The 15,153-nt window shown below is 50.7% G+C and overlaps 1 protein-coding gene across 1 annotated transcript in view; it reads right to left on the minus strand.

Annotated features, from left to right (window-relative positions):
- LOC137306123 (rho guanine nucleotide exchange factor 1-like) overlaps positions 1-10,945 on the minus strand; it is a 127,909-nt gene extending 116,964 nt beyond the window's left edge. Inside the window, 1 exon segment of the mRNA XM_067975182.1 lies at positions 10,858-10,945. The gene's annotated coding sequence lies outside the window, so the exon portion shown is untranslated.
- Between the last annotated feature and the right edge of the window lie 4,208 nt (positions 10,946-15,153).

Raw genomic sequence — 15,153 nt, forward strand, 5'->3', positions numbered from 1 at the left:
TGGCAGGCTGTAACTAGTGGGGTGCCGCAAGGATCAGTGCTTGGGCCTCAGCTATTTACAATCTATATTAATGACTTAGATGAAGGGACCGAGTGTAATGTATCCAAGTTTGCCGACAATACAAAGCTAGGTGGGAAAGTAAGCTGTGAGGAGGAGGCAAAGAGGCTGCAAAGGGATATAGACAGATTAAGTGAGTGGGCAAGAAGGTGGGAGATGGAGAATAATGTGGGAAAATGTGAGGTTATTCACTTTGGTAGGAAGAATAGAAAAACAGAATATTTTTTAAATGGTGAGAAACTATTAAACATTGGTGTTCAGAGAGATTTAGGTGTCCTTGTACATGAAGCACAGAAAGTTAACATGCAGGTACAGCAAGCAATTAGGAAGGCAAATGGTATGTTGGCCTTTATTGCAAGGAGGTTGGAGTACAAGAGTAAGGAAGTTTTACTACAATTGTACAGGGCTTTGGTGAGACCTCACCTGGAGTACTGTGTACAGTTTTGGTCTCCTTATCTAAGGAAGGATATACTTGCCTTAGAGGCGGTGCAATGAAGGTTCACTAGATTGATTCCTGGGATGAGAGGGTTGTCCTGTGAGGAGAGATTGAGACGAATGGGCCGATACTCTCTGGAGTTTAGAAGAATGAGAGGTGATCTCATTGAAACACAAAAAATTCTGAGAGGGCTTGACAGAGTCGACGCAGAGAGGCTGTTTCCCCTGGCTGGAGAGTTTAGAACTAGGGGGTATGGTCTCAGGATAAGGGGTCGGCCATTTAGGACTGAGATGAGGAGGAATTTTTTCATTCAGAGGGTTGTGAATCTTTGAAATTCTCGGTGTCGGCCATGGCTCAGTTGGTAGCACTCTCGCCTCTGAGTTAGAAGGTCATAGGTCCAAGTCCAACTCCAGAGACATGAGCACAAAATCTCGGCTGACACTACAGTGCAGTACTGAGGGAGTGCTGCACTGTTGCAGGTGCCATCTTTCGAATCAGACAATAAAACCGAGGCCCCGTCTGCCTTCTCAGGTGAACGTAAAAGATCGCACAGCCACTATTTCAAAGAAGAGCAGGGGAGTTCTCCCTGGTGTCCTGGCCAATATTTATCCCTCAATCAACATCAATAAAAAAAATTATCTGGCCATTATCACATTGCTGTTTGTGGGACCTTGCTGTGCGCAAATTGGCTGCCCCGTTTCCTACATTACAACTTCAAAAATACTTAATTGGCTGTAAAGCGCTTTGGGATATCCTGAGGTCATGAAAAGCACTATATAAATGCAAGTCTTTCTTTCTTTACCCCAGAGGACCGTGAATGCTCGTTGCGTATATTTAAGGCTGAGATCGATAGGTTTTTGGACTCTAAGGGAATCACAAGGAATATGTGGATCGGGCGGGAAAGCAGAGCTGAGGTCGAAGATCAGCCATGATCTTATCGAATGGCGGAGCAGGCTCGAGGAGGCGTACGGCCTACTCCTGCTCCTATTTCTTATGTTCTTATGATGTATGTGGGACTATTTTGGCATCGCTGGGCTCTGAGGAAGTGGGAAGGAAACTAATTCCAAACTGAGATCGGAGAGACTGGACAGCCCAGCAGTGGAAAGCAGAGAGTAATGACTCTTGGAACAGCGACACTGATCTGCAGCCATGGGGGACCCTGAGCAAAGCCCAAGGGCTAGTGTCAGGAGACTGTCGAAATCTGAAGGAGCAAGCGTGAGAAACAGCAACCCCTGCCAGCTGCAATGCAGGACATTTAAATTTAGCTCACAACTCGGGAAAGAAATACATAAAACCTTATCTTCAAATGGTGCAATTTTAAAAGGGGTGTAGGAACAGAGAGACCTGGGGGCTCACGTAACGCAAATCTTTGCAGGTCAAGTTGATAAAGATGTTAATAAAACATACGGGATCCCTGGGTATATTAACAGAGGCACAGAGTACAAAAGCAAGGAAGTTCTTGATAAACATTTACAAATCACTAGTTAGGCCTCAGCTGGAGTAGTGTGTTCAATTCTGGGCACCACACTTTAGGAAGGATGTCAAGGCCTTAGAGAGGGTGCAGAGGAGATTTACTAGAATGGTACCAGGGGTGAGGGACTTTAGTTATGTGGAGAGACTGGAGAAGCTGGGATTGTTCTCCTTAGAGCAGAGAAGGTCATGGCAAGATTTAACAGAGGTGTTCAACACTATGAGGGCTTTTGATAAAGTAGATAGGGAGAAACTGTTTCCAGTGGCAGGAGGGTCGGTAACCAGGGGACACAGATTTAAGATAACTGGCAAAATAACCAGAGGGGAGATGAGGAGAATTTTTTTATGCAGCGAGTTGTTATGATCTGGAATGCTCTGCCTGAAAGGGCGGTGCGAGCAGATTCACTATAAACTTTCAAAAGGGAACTGGATAAATACTTGAAAAGGAAAAATTTGCAGAGCTATTGGGAAAGAGAAGGGGGAAGTGGGTCTAATTGGATAGCTCTTTCAAAGAGCTGGCACAGGCACGATGGGTCGAATGGCCTCCTTCTGTGCTGTAAGGTTCTATGATATTGGAGATGTGCACAGGGCACCCAGCAGGAACACTGAATGGTTGTGGGGTGGGGCGGGCCAGCCACTTCCAAAGAACCTGCTCTCGCCCAGCGATTTCCAGCGGCTGCCTGGGGCTCATCAAGATCTAAATTCCTGCCGACTCTGAGGCCCAACACGCTGAGTGGTGGGCGACTTTCACTTAGCTAAATCCAATATTTGAGTGTTAAAATGGCCACCTGGTTATTCGCTTGAGTTTTAAAATATTAGAAAAATCTCCATGCACTTCCTCCCTTATAGATTCCAATGGCCGCATTTATAATAGGAAATACCTATGTAAACGTCACATCACAATTACACCTTCTTCCCCAGTGGAGGCGCCATTTCTCACGGCAAGAACCCAGGCATACAAGACGAGCTGCCTAGGCCCTCAAGCTCTGGAATCCCCACCCAAAAACTCCCCAACTCCTTTACGACACTCCTTAAAACCAACCTCTTTGACCGAGCTTTTGGTCACCTGTCCTAATATCTCATGTGGCTCGGTGTGAAATTTTGTCTGATTTACGCTCCCGTGAAGCACCTTGGGACGTTTGACTACTTTAACGGCGCTACATAAACGCAAGTTGTTGTTGAGATCCCAAAGATCCACAAACTCCAAAGCCAGGAGCTGCGGCAGGGGCAGTGAAAAAGGCAGCCCGTGGTTTTAGTGGCGGGGCAGGAAGTTCTGTCAGAGAACAGTATCGTGTAGAAGAATAGGAGTGTACGAAACAGGCTCAGATTCGAGTTCCTGTCAAAGCACAGAGACAGACAGCATTGGGGTTGACGGATGAGGACACACAGGGATGGGATACCTGTCTCCCTTAGGCTTGGCTTGGTTAAATGTGTCAAACACACACAGGGAGTCAGTACTGACTGACACTACTGTCAACAGACGACACTAAGCACACCGTGCACTATCCATTGATCAGTGACACTGAGGTTAAGATACAACGCTGGGTGTGCAACATGTAGTTCAATGACCTCTTCCCATGCCCTCCCCCACAGTAATAATGACAGGAAGGGTTCCGTCACATCTTACACAGACACTTGGGAATTCTGCGTTTAATGGAGAACTTACAGTCTCAGCTCACATGCACAGGATGAGGCAGTCAGGAGAGGAGAGGAGAGGGGCAGGCTACTGTTTGTGGAACTGTACTCCATGGGCGAGGGGGTTAGGGAGAAGAGAAAAGAGTCTGCAGGGGGAATAAAATACAGTGACTTTCTGGGTGATTTTTCTTCGGTTTAAGATCCACTGATGTATCCACTGGGAGTAGCTGTGTACTGCATGGTCACTAAAGATGATGGACCCTCACATATATCTCGACCTGAGAGACAGTTTGAAGGTGATTAGCGATCCACATAATGCAGATAGCACCCCCTCCCTGTATTCCCTCGAGTCTAGAGGGTTGAGCGGTGGGCTAATTGAGATCTTGAAAACGATGAAGGGATTCGAAAGGGTGGATACAGAGAAACTATTTCCTCTGGTGGGGGAATCCAGAAGAAGGGGGCACAATCTTAAAAATAGAGCTAGGCCGTTCAGGGGTGAAATCAGGAAGCACTTCTTCAAACAAAGGAGTGAACTCTCTCCCCCAAAAGGCTGTGGATGCTGGGGATCAATTTCAAGACGGCGATCGATAGGTTTTTGTTAGGTAACAGTTTCAAACGATATGGAAATAAGGCAGGTAAATGGAATTGAGATACAGATCAGCCATGATCTAACTGAATGGCAGAACAGGCTCGAGGGGCTGAATGGCCTCCTCCTGTTCCTCTGTAACTGGTCAAGGGGCCAAACGGGCTCCTCCTGTTTCTACGTAACAGGCTCGAGGGGCCGAACGGGCTTCTCCTGTTTCTATGTAACAGGCTCAAAGGGGCTGAATGGCCTCATGTGGCACAGTTACTGCCTGTGACGCTTTCTCCATGAAACTTTGCTAATACCTGACTGGTATAAAACAGCTTATCCTCTGACTGAGGTCAAGCAACGCTAGTTGTGGGAGAGCTGGCACGGAGTGGAGGTATGATGGTGGGGGGGGTATCTGTGTTTTATAGAATGAGATCCCTCAATTCCGGGTCAGCATTGCATGGTCTTTTACAAAACACTGGGCTCGCTGCTTTTTACACAGACTCGGTCCATCTCACATGGGCTAATTCCCCTTCTTCCCCTCACCCCCCCAAACCAGAGTGCTCGGGCGCAGTTCCACAGGCACTGGCGGCTCTAGGCCTCGTGACCACATGAGAGTCTGGACAGCGTGCGTCTGCTGGCTGCTCGACCGTGGGCAGCGTCACGTCCAAGATCAACCCTGTCCTGGCCTCACATCGACACACACACTCATGCTGCAATGGTCAGGAGCGAGAGCCCCGCTCGATTCCACCCGGTCCTGGGGAAGCCGAGGGAGTGGGGGAGACTGTCGCAGCTCCTACCGTCTCCCCCGCTACCACCGGTTGAGATCGGTTTAAAGAAAAGGTCCCTCCGTCTGCTCATTCCGACTTCTTGAACGACCTCTGGCCCACTTAGCTTAGCCTGCGCTGTGCGTGTTCCCAAACCAGCACGGCCCGAGGGGGCTGGCAATTACTCAGGGTTTGGCTGACCCCCCAGGGGGGCCTGGAGGTAATGGTGCGTCAGGCCCTAGTCTGGAGATCTGGCCTTGATTGGGAGGTATCCTGGAGACCTCCGGTCCTCTGACTGCACACTAATTATCATCCCTGCCTGCTCTCCAAGTGACTTCCCCTTCGTGCTCCCACTATGCCTTGCACACAGGCTGTCGGTTAGACCTGCACGAACTGTGCATTCAAAGGGAATTGAGAGATCTTGCTTGTGAATCATTTAGGGGCATTCGAAGGTCTAATTCTGCAGGAGGGGCCAGCACAGGTTCAGTGAACCACTCAGGCGGCCTCTGCTTGCTGCAGTCATTTGTCTGGGATCTGATTTTCCACCCTCTCCACCCAAACCCGATCTCACCTCCATCCCCAACGCAAGTTCAGCCTCACGGGCAACAGCCACTCTTTGGCACCCATCGAAGGGGCCGGTCTGCACGCGGGAGCCTGGACAGCGATTCACGGTGGGCTATGCGACCATGTTGGGGGGGGGGGCACATCGCAGCTGTACACACACGGACGTACACGCACGCGGGCAAAGGACGCACATGCACACACATGCTTTCCAGCAGGGGTCACTGAATAGTGGTCAGGAGCAGGAACTCTGGATTGGTCCTCCCCCCACGGGCCTCTATCGTTGAGAGGCCAATTGTACGGCCCCTCCAAACTCACTGCTCCCATTCCTCCTGATCTCCAAATTCCCTGACCTGCACAAACCCCCTCCCCTTCCATATCTGCAATTCGTTCCCAGCACCTCCAAATTACGGAACTCCTCAGTTCCCCCATTCCCCCTACAATCTGCAAGCATTTTAAACTCCCAAGCTTGGCATCGCTATTTCCCTCAACTCTTGTAACTCGTTTCAACCTTGGCTGTGATCCCCACCATGGGCCTCAGTCCTCCCCACAAGGACTCTCAAACATGGCAGGGGGTGGGGGTGGGGGTGTCAAAGTACCCCCTCCATAGCCGAATGCACCCGCCCTTCCCACCCACCTCAGCCCAGACAGGAAGAGGCTGCTCTGCAAGTCATTAACTGGGAGGTTTATTTCTGGAGGACGTCAGCGGGCTGGGTCAGATAAAAGTCGCCGTCTCTCTGCCCTCCCCCACACCGCACACACTAAAAATAGCAGGAGAGCTCATTCGTTCCATCGCCTGATGGGAGACCTTACAGCCTCCGTCCAGAGGCAGCTCACTGCAAGCAAACACTTGCAGGACTCAGATATATACAGCTTATCGCACCTTTCAGGCAGCCTCGCGCACAATTACCTATTTTGAAGGGCTGATACCGTGGAGACCAATGCAGCAACAACTTGCATTTATATAGCACCTTTAACTCAGTAAAACATCCCGAGGCGCTTCACAGGAGCGTTAATCAGACAAAAAGTGACAAGAGCCGAAGAAGGATGGATTAGGACGGGTGACTAAAAGCTCGGTCAAAGAGGTAGGGTTTAAACACTGCCGGCTGTGGCTCAGCGAGCAGCACTCTCCCCTCAGAGTCATACGGTCCTGGCTTCAAGTCCCACTCCAGAGACCTGAGCCCCATAATCCAGGCCGACACGCCCAGTGCCAGTCCCTGAGGGAGTGCTGCACCGTCGGAGGTGCCATCCCTCGGATGAGACGTTAAACCGAGGCCCCGGCTGCCCTCCCAGGTGGACGAAAAAGATCCCATGGCACTATGTGAATAAGAGCTGAGGAGTTCTCCCCGGTGTCCAGGGGCCAATATTTATCCCTCAAACAACACCTAAAACAGATTATCTGGTTATTTATTTCTTGCTGTTTGTGGGAGCTTGCTGTGCACAAATTGGCTGCTGCTTTTCCTACATTACGTAGTGACTACACTTCAAAAGTACTTCATTGGCTGTAAAGAGCTTCAGGACGTCCTGAGGTTATGAAAGGCGCGATATAAATGCAAGTCTTTTCTTTAAAGTCTTTTTAAAAGAGGAGAGAGCAGTGGAGAGGCAGGGAGATTTAGGGAGGGAATTCCAGCCTTAGAGAGGGAATTCCAGAGCCTAGAGCCCGGGCAGCTGAAGGCACGGCCGTCAACATTGGGGTGAAGGAAGTCGGGGATGCATAAGAGTCCAGAGTTGGAGAAACGCAGAGTTCTCGGAGGGGTGTAGGGCTGGAGGAGGTTACAGAGATAGGGAGGGGTGTAGGGCTGGAGGAGGTTACAGAGATAGGGAGGGGTGTAGGGCTGGAGGAGGTTACAGAGATAGGGAGGGGTGTAGGGCTGGAGGAGGTTACAGAGATAGGGAGGGGTGTAGGGCTGGAGGAGGTTACAGAGATAGGGAGGGGTGTAAGGCTGGAGGAGGTTACAGAGATAGGGAGGGGAGAGGGATTTGAACACGAGGATAAGAATTTTAAAATCGAGCCATTGGTTGACTGGGAGACAATGTAGGTCAGCGAGCACAGGGGTGACATGTAAATGGGAGCAGCGTCATTTCTGCACACAATAGGGTCTCACAAACAGCAACGAGATGAATCACCAGTTTTTTTGGTGGTGAAGGTTGAGGGAGGAATATTGACCCAGGTCACTGGACGAACTCCCAAGCTCTTCTTCAAGTAGTGCAGTGGGGTCTTTAACATCCAACCAATCAGGCCTCGGTTTAACATCTTCTCCATAAGGACAGCACCTCAGACAGTGCAGCACTCTCTCCGCACTGCACTGGGAGCGTCAGCGTGAAGAACGGGCTCAGATCCTGGGGTGGAGCTCAAACCCACGTGCTTCTGACTCCGAGGCAACACTGCTACCTACTGAGCCCAGTTGACACTTAACTTAGCAACTGGGTCTTGCAATAAATATCACTGGAATTTCCCCCTTTGTTTCCAAGTGCTACTGACTCAACTATAAGACTAACAGAGCCCCAGTTAAACTGATGGTTGACTGGCGAGGCCAGCAATCTGGGGCAGACTGACCCACAGGGACCAGGCAAGCACCGGCATCCAGGCTGGACCTCATCGAGGGCAGCAGCAAGGTTCGCTCTGGGAGGTAGAGAGAGAGGGAAAGGGAATGAGGGAGGCGGGGAGCGGGAGGTCAGGCTCCTGCTCACTATCCAGCCAAGCCCGCTGGACGTCGAGTGATCGAGCTCCGCTGCGACGCTTCCCACAGCGAATGTGCCTCTCGACACTCATGCACAGAGAATAGGCAAGGTGACGGAGGTCTGGGATCTCCCTGAGACAAGTGGTTATCGTGCAGCGGTTACTGTACACCAGTGTTACACAGTGACAGACCTGTACCCACCAGTACTGTATCCCAGTGTTAGACAGTGACAGACCTGGACCCACCAGTACTGTACCCCAGTATTATACAGCGACAGACCTGTACCCACCAGTACTGTACCCGTGTTATACAGTGACAGACCTGTACCCACCAGTACTGTACCCCAGTATTATAGTGATAGACCTGTACCCACCAGTACTGTACCAGTGTTATACAGTGACAGTACTGTACCCGTGTTATACAGTGACAGACCTGTACCCACCAGTACTGTACCCGTTATACAGTGACAGACCTGTACCCACCAGTACTGTAACCAGTATTATACAGTGACAGACCTGTACCCACCAGTACTGTACCCATTATAGTGACAGACCTGTACTACCAGTACTAGACCTGTGTTATAGTGACACACCTGTACCCACCAGTACTATACCCGTGTTATACAGTGACAGATCTGTACCCACCAGTATTGTACCATTGTTATACAGTGACAGACCTGTACCCACCAGTACTGTACCCGTTATACAGTGACAGACCTGTACCCACCAGTACTGTATCCGTGTTATACAGTGACAGACCTGTACCCACCAGTACTGTACCCCAGTATTATACAGTGACAGACCTGTACCCACCGGTACTGTACCCCAGTATTATACAGTGACAGACCTGTACTACCAGTACTAGACCTGTGTTATAGTGACACACCTGTACCCACCAGTACTATACCCGTGTTATCCAGTGACAGATCTGTACCCACCAGTATTGTACCATTGTTATACAGTGACAGATCTGTACCCACCAGTACTGTACCCCAGTATTATACAATGACAGATCTGCACCACCTGTACTGCAGCCTAATGTTACACTGTCAAAATGCTATCGCCAGGCACAACTTGATTTTTGAAAGACACAATCTAGCTGTGAATGGCTGGATATTTTTAACATAACGTGACTCTGTATTGCTTCATTGAAATGCTGGTAACAACACAGAGCACAATACTGTCGCTGCAGTCATAGTGACTCAGTCCATCGCACTGGTGCTGGACGGTATGTTCATTAACACCCCCTGTGCTGATCTGCCTCATGCTGTCCAGAATCACACATCACAGAGGAATTACCAGATGAAAAAAATCCCATCTCGTTCACCTTCTACCAAACAACCTTCTACAAAACAAAGAGGTCGGGGGGAAGGAGTCATGACATGTGAAGGGGAGGGTGAGCAAAGCAGAGAGGAACGTAGAAATTGCTCGATGAAAAATGACCCACGTCTATCCAGTTCACCTTCTACCATCGCGATAGTCGCATGATACATCGATACTGGAGTTGTTAGCTAATCAAAGCAATCAATCTCCATCAATTAGTCGACAACAGACCCAGTCATGAGGTGAGGAAACCTTTAGTGGTGGAGAGCTTTGGGAACCATAGGTCCAAAGTCACCAGTTCCTCCCACCACACGTCACGTCTCAAATTATACTGCATCCTAAAATGTTACTTTCTATAAGAAATTGATCTAATTTGCATTTGAATGTATCAACACTAACTGTTCCCACTGTCTCCCTGGGGAGCCTGTGCCACAGATTGACCACTCGCTCAGCAGAATATTGTTCCCGCAGATTAGTTTTAAATTTTCTCCCCTTCAAGCACAGGCCGTGTTCTCTGGTTCTACAGTTCTGGACAAGGAGAGACAGCTTGTCGTGGTTGACATTATCTAATCCCTTCAGAATGTTAAAAACAACAATATCACCATTCAACCTTCCCTTTTCCAATGAGAACAAGCCCATTTGACTTCTGGTTTCAAAGCTAAATACTTGTGTACGGTACTCATTTCCTGACAAACCTTACTCCCTGGTGTCACAATTTGTGCTCACTCTTTTCTGTCCACATTTTTCATTGTAAACGTCACCATTTACATTTCCATTCAATTTTCCTATGTCAACTGTCACGATGTAGATGGAGGCTTCGGGACACTGGGTGGCTCTGTGGAGCCAATTTCGGAAATCTCTATCCTTCTCAACCTTCTGCCATCTTACAGCCGATTATTTTGCTGATAGTTAAAGAGCAAAAATTGGTGGGGATTCAGGAGGCAGGGCAGACGACCTGACCGCAGCGTCTCATCAGCAGAGGCCGAGGAGCTGGAAGAGGCAAAAGCGAGGCACTGCAGCGCCGCCACTGGCAGGAGGGTGTGGCTACAGCGTGACATGTTGACATAGGAAATTTCCAGACGAAATAGCAGCAGAAACAAGGGGAAAAGCCGACACAAGAAGCGTGACAACGAGAAGTCGGCTGCAAACATCAGAAGCTCCACAAAATTTAAATGTCTGGGGGGGGGGTTTCCTTTTGTGAAGGTTTTTTTGGGGGGGAAAAATTGCACGTTTCCTTCCACAAATAAAATTAAACTCGGTGCGAAAAAAAAATTCTCCAAACACAACGGAGCAACTCGATCAATGAGGGGGCGTTAAAGTTTCGTTTAAACTCACGGTTTCCCCCGGTCTCTCTCACCTGGTCCCGGCCTCCGCTCCCCTCCTTGGTTACGGTCCGCGGCTAATCCCATCCGTCTCTCTGTGTCCCGTCCGAAACTCCTTCCCCGCCGCCCTCACACGCCGCGCCCGAGCCCGCCTACATGGTTCCGCCGCGCAATCAGTCCCACCCACCCCCAATCAACACACACACACAGAGCTCTCTCACAGGGCTGCCTGCTGTCTCAGTGTTAAATGCAAGGGGAAGAGAGACCGCGCTGACAAGCAGAGAGAGTGAGAAGGTACAAACAAAGGGAGAAAGAAGCTCCTGGCAAATTTCTGACCGATCCATTGGAATTGGGTCACATTTGCTGTTTGTGGGAGCCTGCTGTGCGCGAGCTGGCCGCTGCGTTTTCCCCACATCGCCAGCAGTTTCCCCGCATGGCCAGCAGTTTCCCCTCATCACCAACAGTTTCCCCACATCGCCAACAGTTTCCCCACATCGCCAACAGTTTCCCCTCATCGCCAACAGTTTCCCCTCATCGCCAACAGTTTCCCCTCATCGCCAACAGTTTCCCCACATCGCCAACAGTTTCCCCTCATCGCCAACAGTTTCCCCTCATCGCCAACAGTTTCTCCACATCGCCAACAGTTTCCCCTCATCGCCAACAGTTTCTCCTCATCGCCAACAGTTTCCCCTCATCGCCAACAGTTTCCCCACATCGCCAACAGTTTCCCCTCATCGCCAACAGTTTCCCCTCATCGCCAACAGTTTCCCCACATCGCCAACAGTTTCCCCTCATCGCCAACAGTTTCCCCTCATCGCCAACAGTTTCCCCACATCGCCAACAGTTTCTCCACATCGCCAACAGTTTCCCCTCATCGCCAACAGTTTCCCCACATCGCCAACAGTTTCTCCACATCGCCAACAGTTTCTCCACATCGCCAACAGTTTCCCCACATCGCCAACAGTTTCCCCACATCGCCAACAGTTTCCCCACATCGCCAACAGTTTCCCCACATCGCCAACAGTTTCTCCACATCGCCAACAGTTTCCCCACATCGCCAACAGTTTCTCCACATCGCCAACAGTTTCCCCACATCGCCAACAGTTTCCCCACATCGCCAACAGTTTCTCCACATCGCCAACAGTTTCTCCACATCGCCAACAGTTTCCCCACATCGCCAACAGTTTCCCCACATCGCCAACAGTTTCCCCACATCGCCAACAGTTTCTCCACATCGCCAACAGTTTCTCCACATCGCCAACAGTTTCTCCACATCGCCAACAGTTTCTCCACATCGCCAACAGTTTCCCCACATCGCCAACAGTTTCCCCACATCGCCAACAGTTTCTCCACATCGCCAACAGTTTCCCCACATCGCCAACAGTTTCCCCACATCGCCAACAGTTTCCCCACATCGCCAACAGTTTCCCCTCATCGCCAACAGTTTCCCCTCATCGCCAACAGTTTCCCCACATCGCCAACAGTTTCTCCTCATCGCCAACAGTTTCCCCTCATCGCCAACAGTTTCCCCTCATCGCCAACAGTTTCCCCACATCGCCAACAGTTTCCCCTCATCGCCAACAGTTTCCCCACATCGCCAACAGTTTCTCCTCATCGCCAAGAGTTTCCCCTCATCGCCAACAGTTTCCCCTCATCGCCAACAGTTTCCCCACATCGCCAACAGTTTCCCCTCATCGCCAACAGTTTCCCCTCATCGCCAACAGTTTCCCCTCATCGCCAACAGTTTCCCCACATCGCCAACAGTTTCTCCACATCGCCAACAGTTTCCCCTCATCGCCAACAGTTTCCCCACATCGCCAACAGTTTCCCCTCATCGCCAACAGTTTCCCCTCATCGCCAACAGTTTCCCCTCATCGCCAACAGTTTCCCCTCATCGCCAACAGTTTCCCCTCATCGCCAACAGTTTCCCCACATCGCCAACAGTTTCCCCACATCGCCAACAGTTTCCCCTCATCGCCAACAGTTTCCCCACATCGCCAACAGTTTCCCCTCATCGCCAACAGTTTCCCCTCATCGCCAACAGTTTCCCCTCATCGCCAACAGTTTCCCCTCATCGCCAACAGTTTCTCCACATCGCCAACAGTTTCCCCACATCGCCAACAGTTTCCCCTCATCGTCAACAGTTTCTCCACATCGCCAACAGTTTCTCCACATCGCCAACAGTTTCCCCTCATCGCCAACAGTTTCCCCACATCGCCAACAGTTTCCCCTCATCGCCAACAGTTTCCCCACATTGCCAACAGTTTCCCCACATCGCCAACAGTTTCCCCTCATCGCCAACAGTTTCCCCAAATCGCCAACAGTTTCCCCACATCGCCAATAGTTTCCCCTCATCGCCAACAGTTTCCCCACATCGCCAACAGTTTCCCCTCATCGCCAACAGTTTCCCCACATCGCCAACAGTTTCCCCTCATCGCCAACAGTTTCCCCACATTGCCAACAGTTTCCCCACATCGCCAATAGTTTCCCCTCATCGCCAACAGTTTCCCCACATCGCCAACAGTTTCCCCTCATCGCCAACAGTTTCCCCACATCGCCAACAGTTTCCCCACATCGCCAAAAGTTTCCCCACATCGCCAATAGTTTCCCCACATCGCCAACAGTTTCCCCACATCGCCAATAGTTTACCCACATCGCCAACAGTTTCCCCACATCGCCAACAGTTTCCCCTCATCGCCAATAGTTTCCCCTCATCGCCAACAGTTTCCCCACATCGCCAACAGTTTCCCCACATCGCCAATAGTTTCCCCTCATCGCCAACAGTTTCCCCACATCGCCAACAGTTTCCCCTCATCGCCAACAGTTTCCCCACATCGCCAACAGTTTCTCCACATCGCCAACAGTTTCCCCACATCGCCAACAGTTTCTCCACATCGCCAACAGTTTCCCCACATCGCCTACAGTTTCCCCACATCGCCAACAGTTTCTCCTCATCGCCAACAGTTTCCCCACATCGCCTACAGTTTCCCCACATCGCCAACAGTTTCTCCTCATCGCCAACAGTTTCCCCACATCGCCAACAGTTTCTCCACATCGCCAACAGTTTCCCCACATCGCCGACAGTTTCCCCACATCGCCAACAGTTTCTCCTCATCGCCAACAGTTTCCCCACATCGCCAACAGTTTCCCCTCGTCGCCAACAGTTTCCCCTCATCGCCAACAGTTTCTCCTCATCGCCAACAGTTTCCCCTCATCGCCAACAGTTTCCCCACATCGCCAACAGTTTCTCCTCATCGCCAACAGTTTCCCCACATCGCCAACAGTTTCTCCTCATCGCCAACAGTTTCCCCACATCGCCAACAGTTTCCCCTCATCGCCAACAGTTTCTCCTCATCGCCAACAGTTTCCCCACATCGCCAACAGTTTCTCCTCATCGCCAACAGTTTCCCCACATCGCCAACAGTTTCCCCAAATCGCCAACAGTTTCCCCACATCGCCAACAGTTTCCCCACATCGCCAACAGTTTCCCCTCATCGCCAACAGTTTCCCCACATCGCCAACAGTTTCCCCTCATCGCCAACAGTTTCCCCACATCGCCAACAGTTTCCCCACATCGCCAACAGTTTCCCCTCATCGCCAACAGTTTCCCCACATCGCCAACAGTTTCCCCTCATCGCCAACAGTTTCCCCACATCGCCAACAGTTTCCCCTCATCGCCAACAGTTTCCCCACATCACCAACAGTTTCCCCACATCGCCAACAGTTTCCCCACATCGCCAACAGTTTCCCCTCATCGCCAACAGTTTCCCCACATCGCCAACAGTTTCCCCACATCGCCAACAGTTTCTCCTCATCGCCAACAGTTTCCCCACATCGCCAACAGTTTCCCCACATCGCCAACAGTTTCCCCGCATCGCCAACAGTTTCCCCTCATCGCCAACAGTTTCTCCACATCGCCAACAGTTTCCCCACATCGCCAACAGTTTCCCCTCATCGCCAACAGTTTCTCCACATCGCCAACAGTTTCTCCTCATCGCCAACAGTTTCCCCTCATCGCCAACAGTTTCTCCACATCGCCAACAGTTTCCCCTCATCGCCAACAGTTTCCCCTAATCGCCAACAGTTTCTCCACATCGCCAACAGTTTCTCCTCATCGCCAACAGTTTCCCCTCATCGCCAACAGTTTCCCCACATCGCCAACAGTTTCCCCTCATCGCCAACAGTTTCTCCACATCGCCAACAGTTTCCCCACATCGCCAACAGTTTCCCCTCATCGCCAACAGTTTCTCCACATCGCCAACAGTTTTCCCTCATCGCCAACAGTTTCCCCACATCGCCAACAGTTTCCCCACATCGCCAACAGTTTCTCC

The sequence above is a fragment of the Heptranchias perlo genome, chromosome 42 (assembly GCF_035084215.1).
Source record: "Heptranchias perlo isolate sHepPer1 chromosome 42, sHepPer1.hap1, whole genome shotgun sequence".
In the NCBI taxonomy this organism is placed as follows: Eukaryota; Metazoa; Chordata; class Chondrichthyes; order Hexanchiformes; family Hexanchidae; genus Heptranchias; species Heptranchias perlo.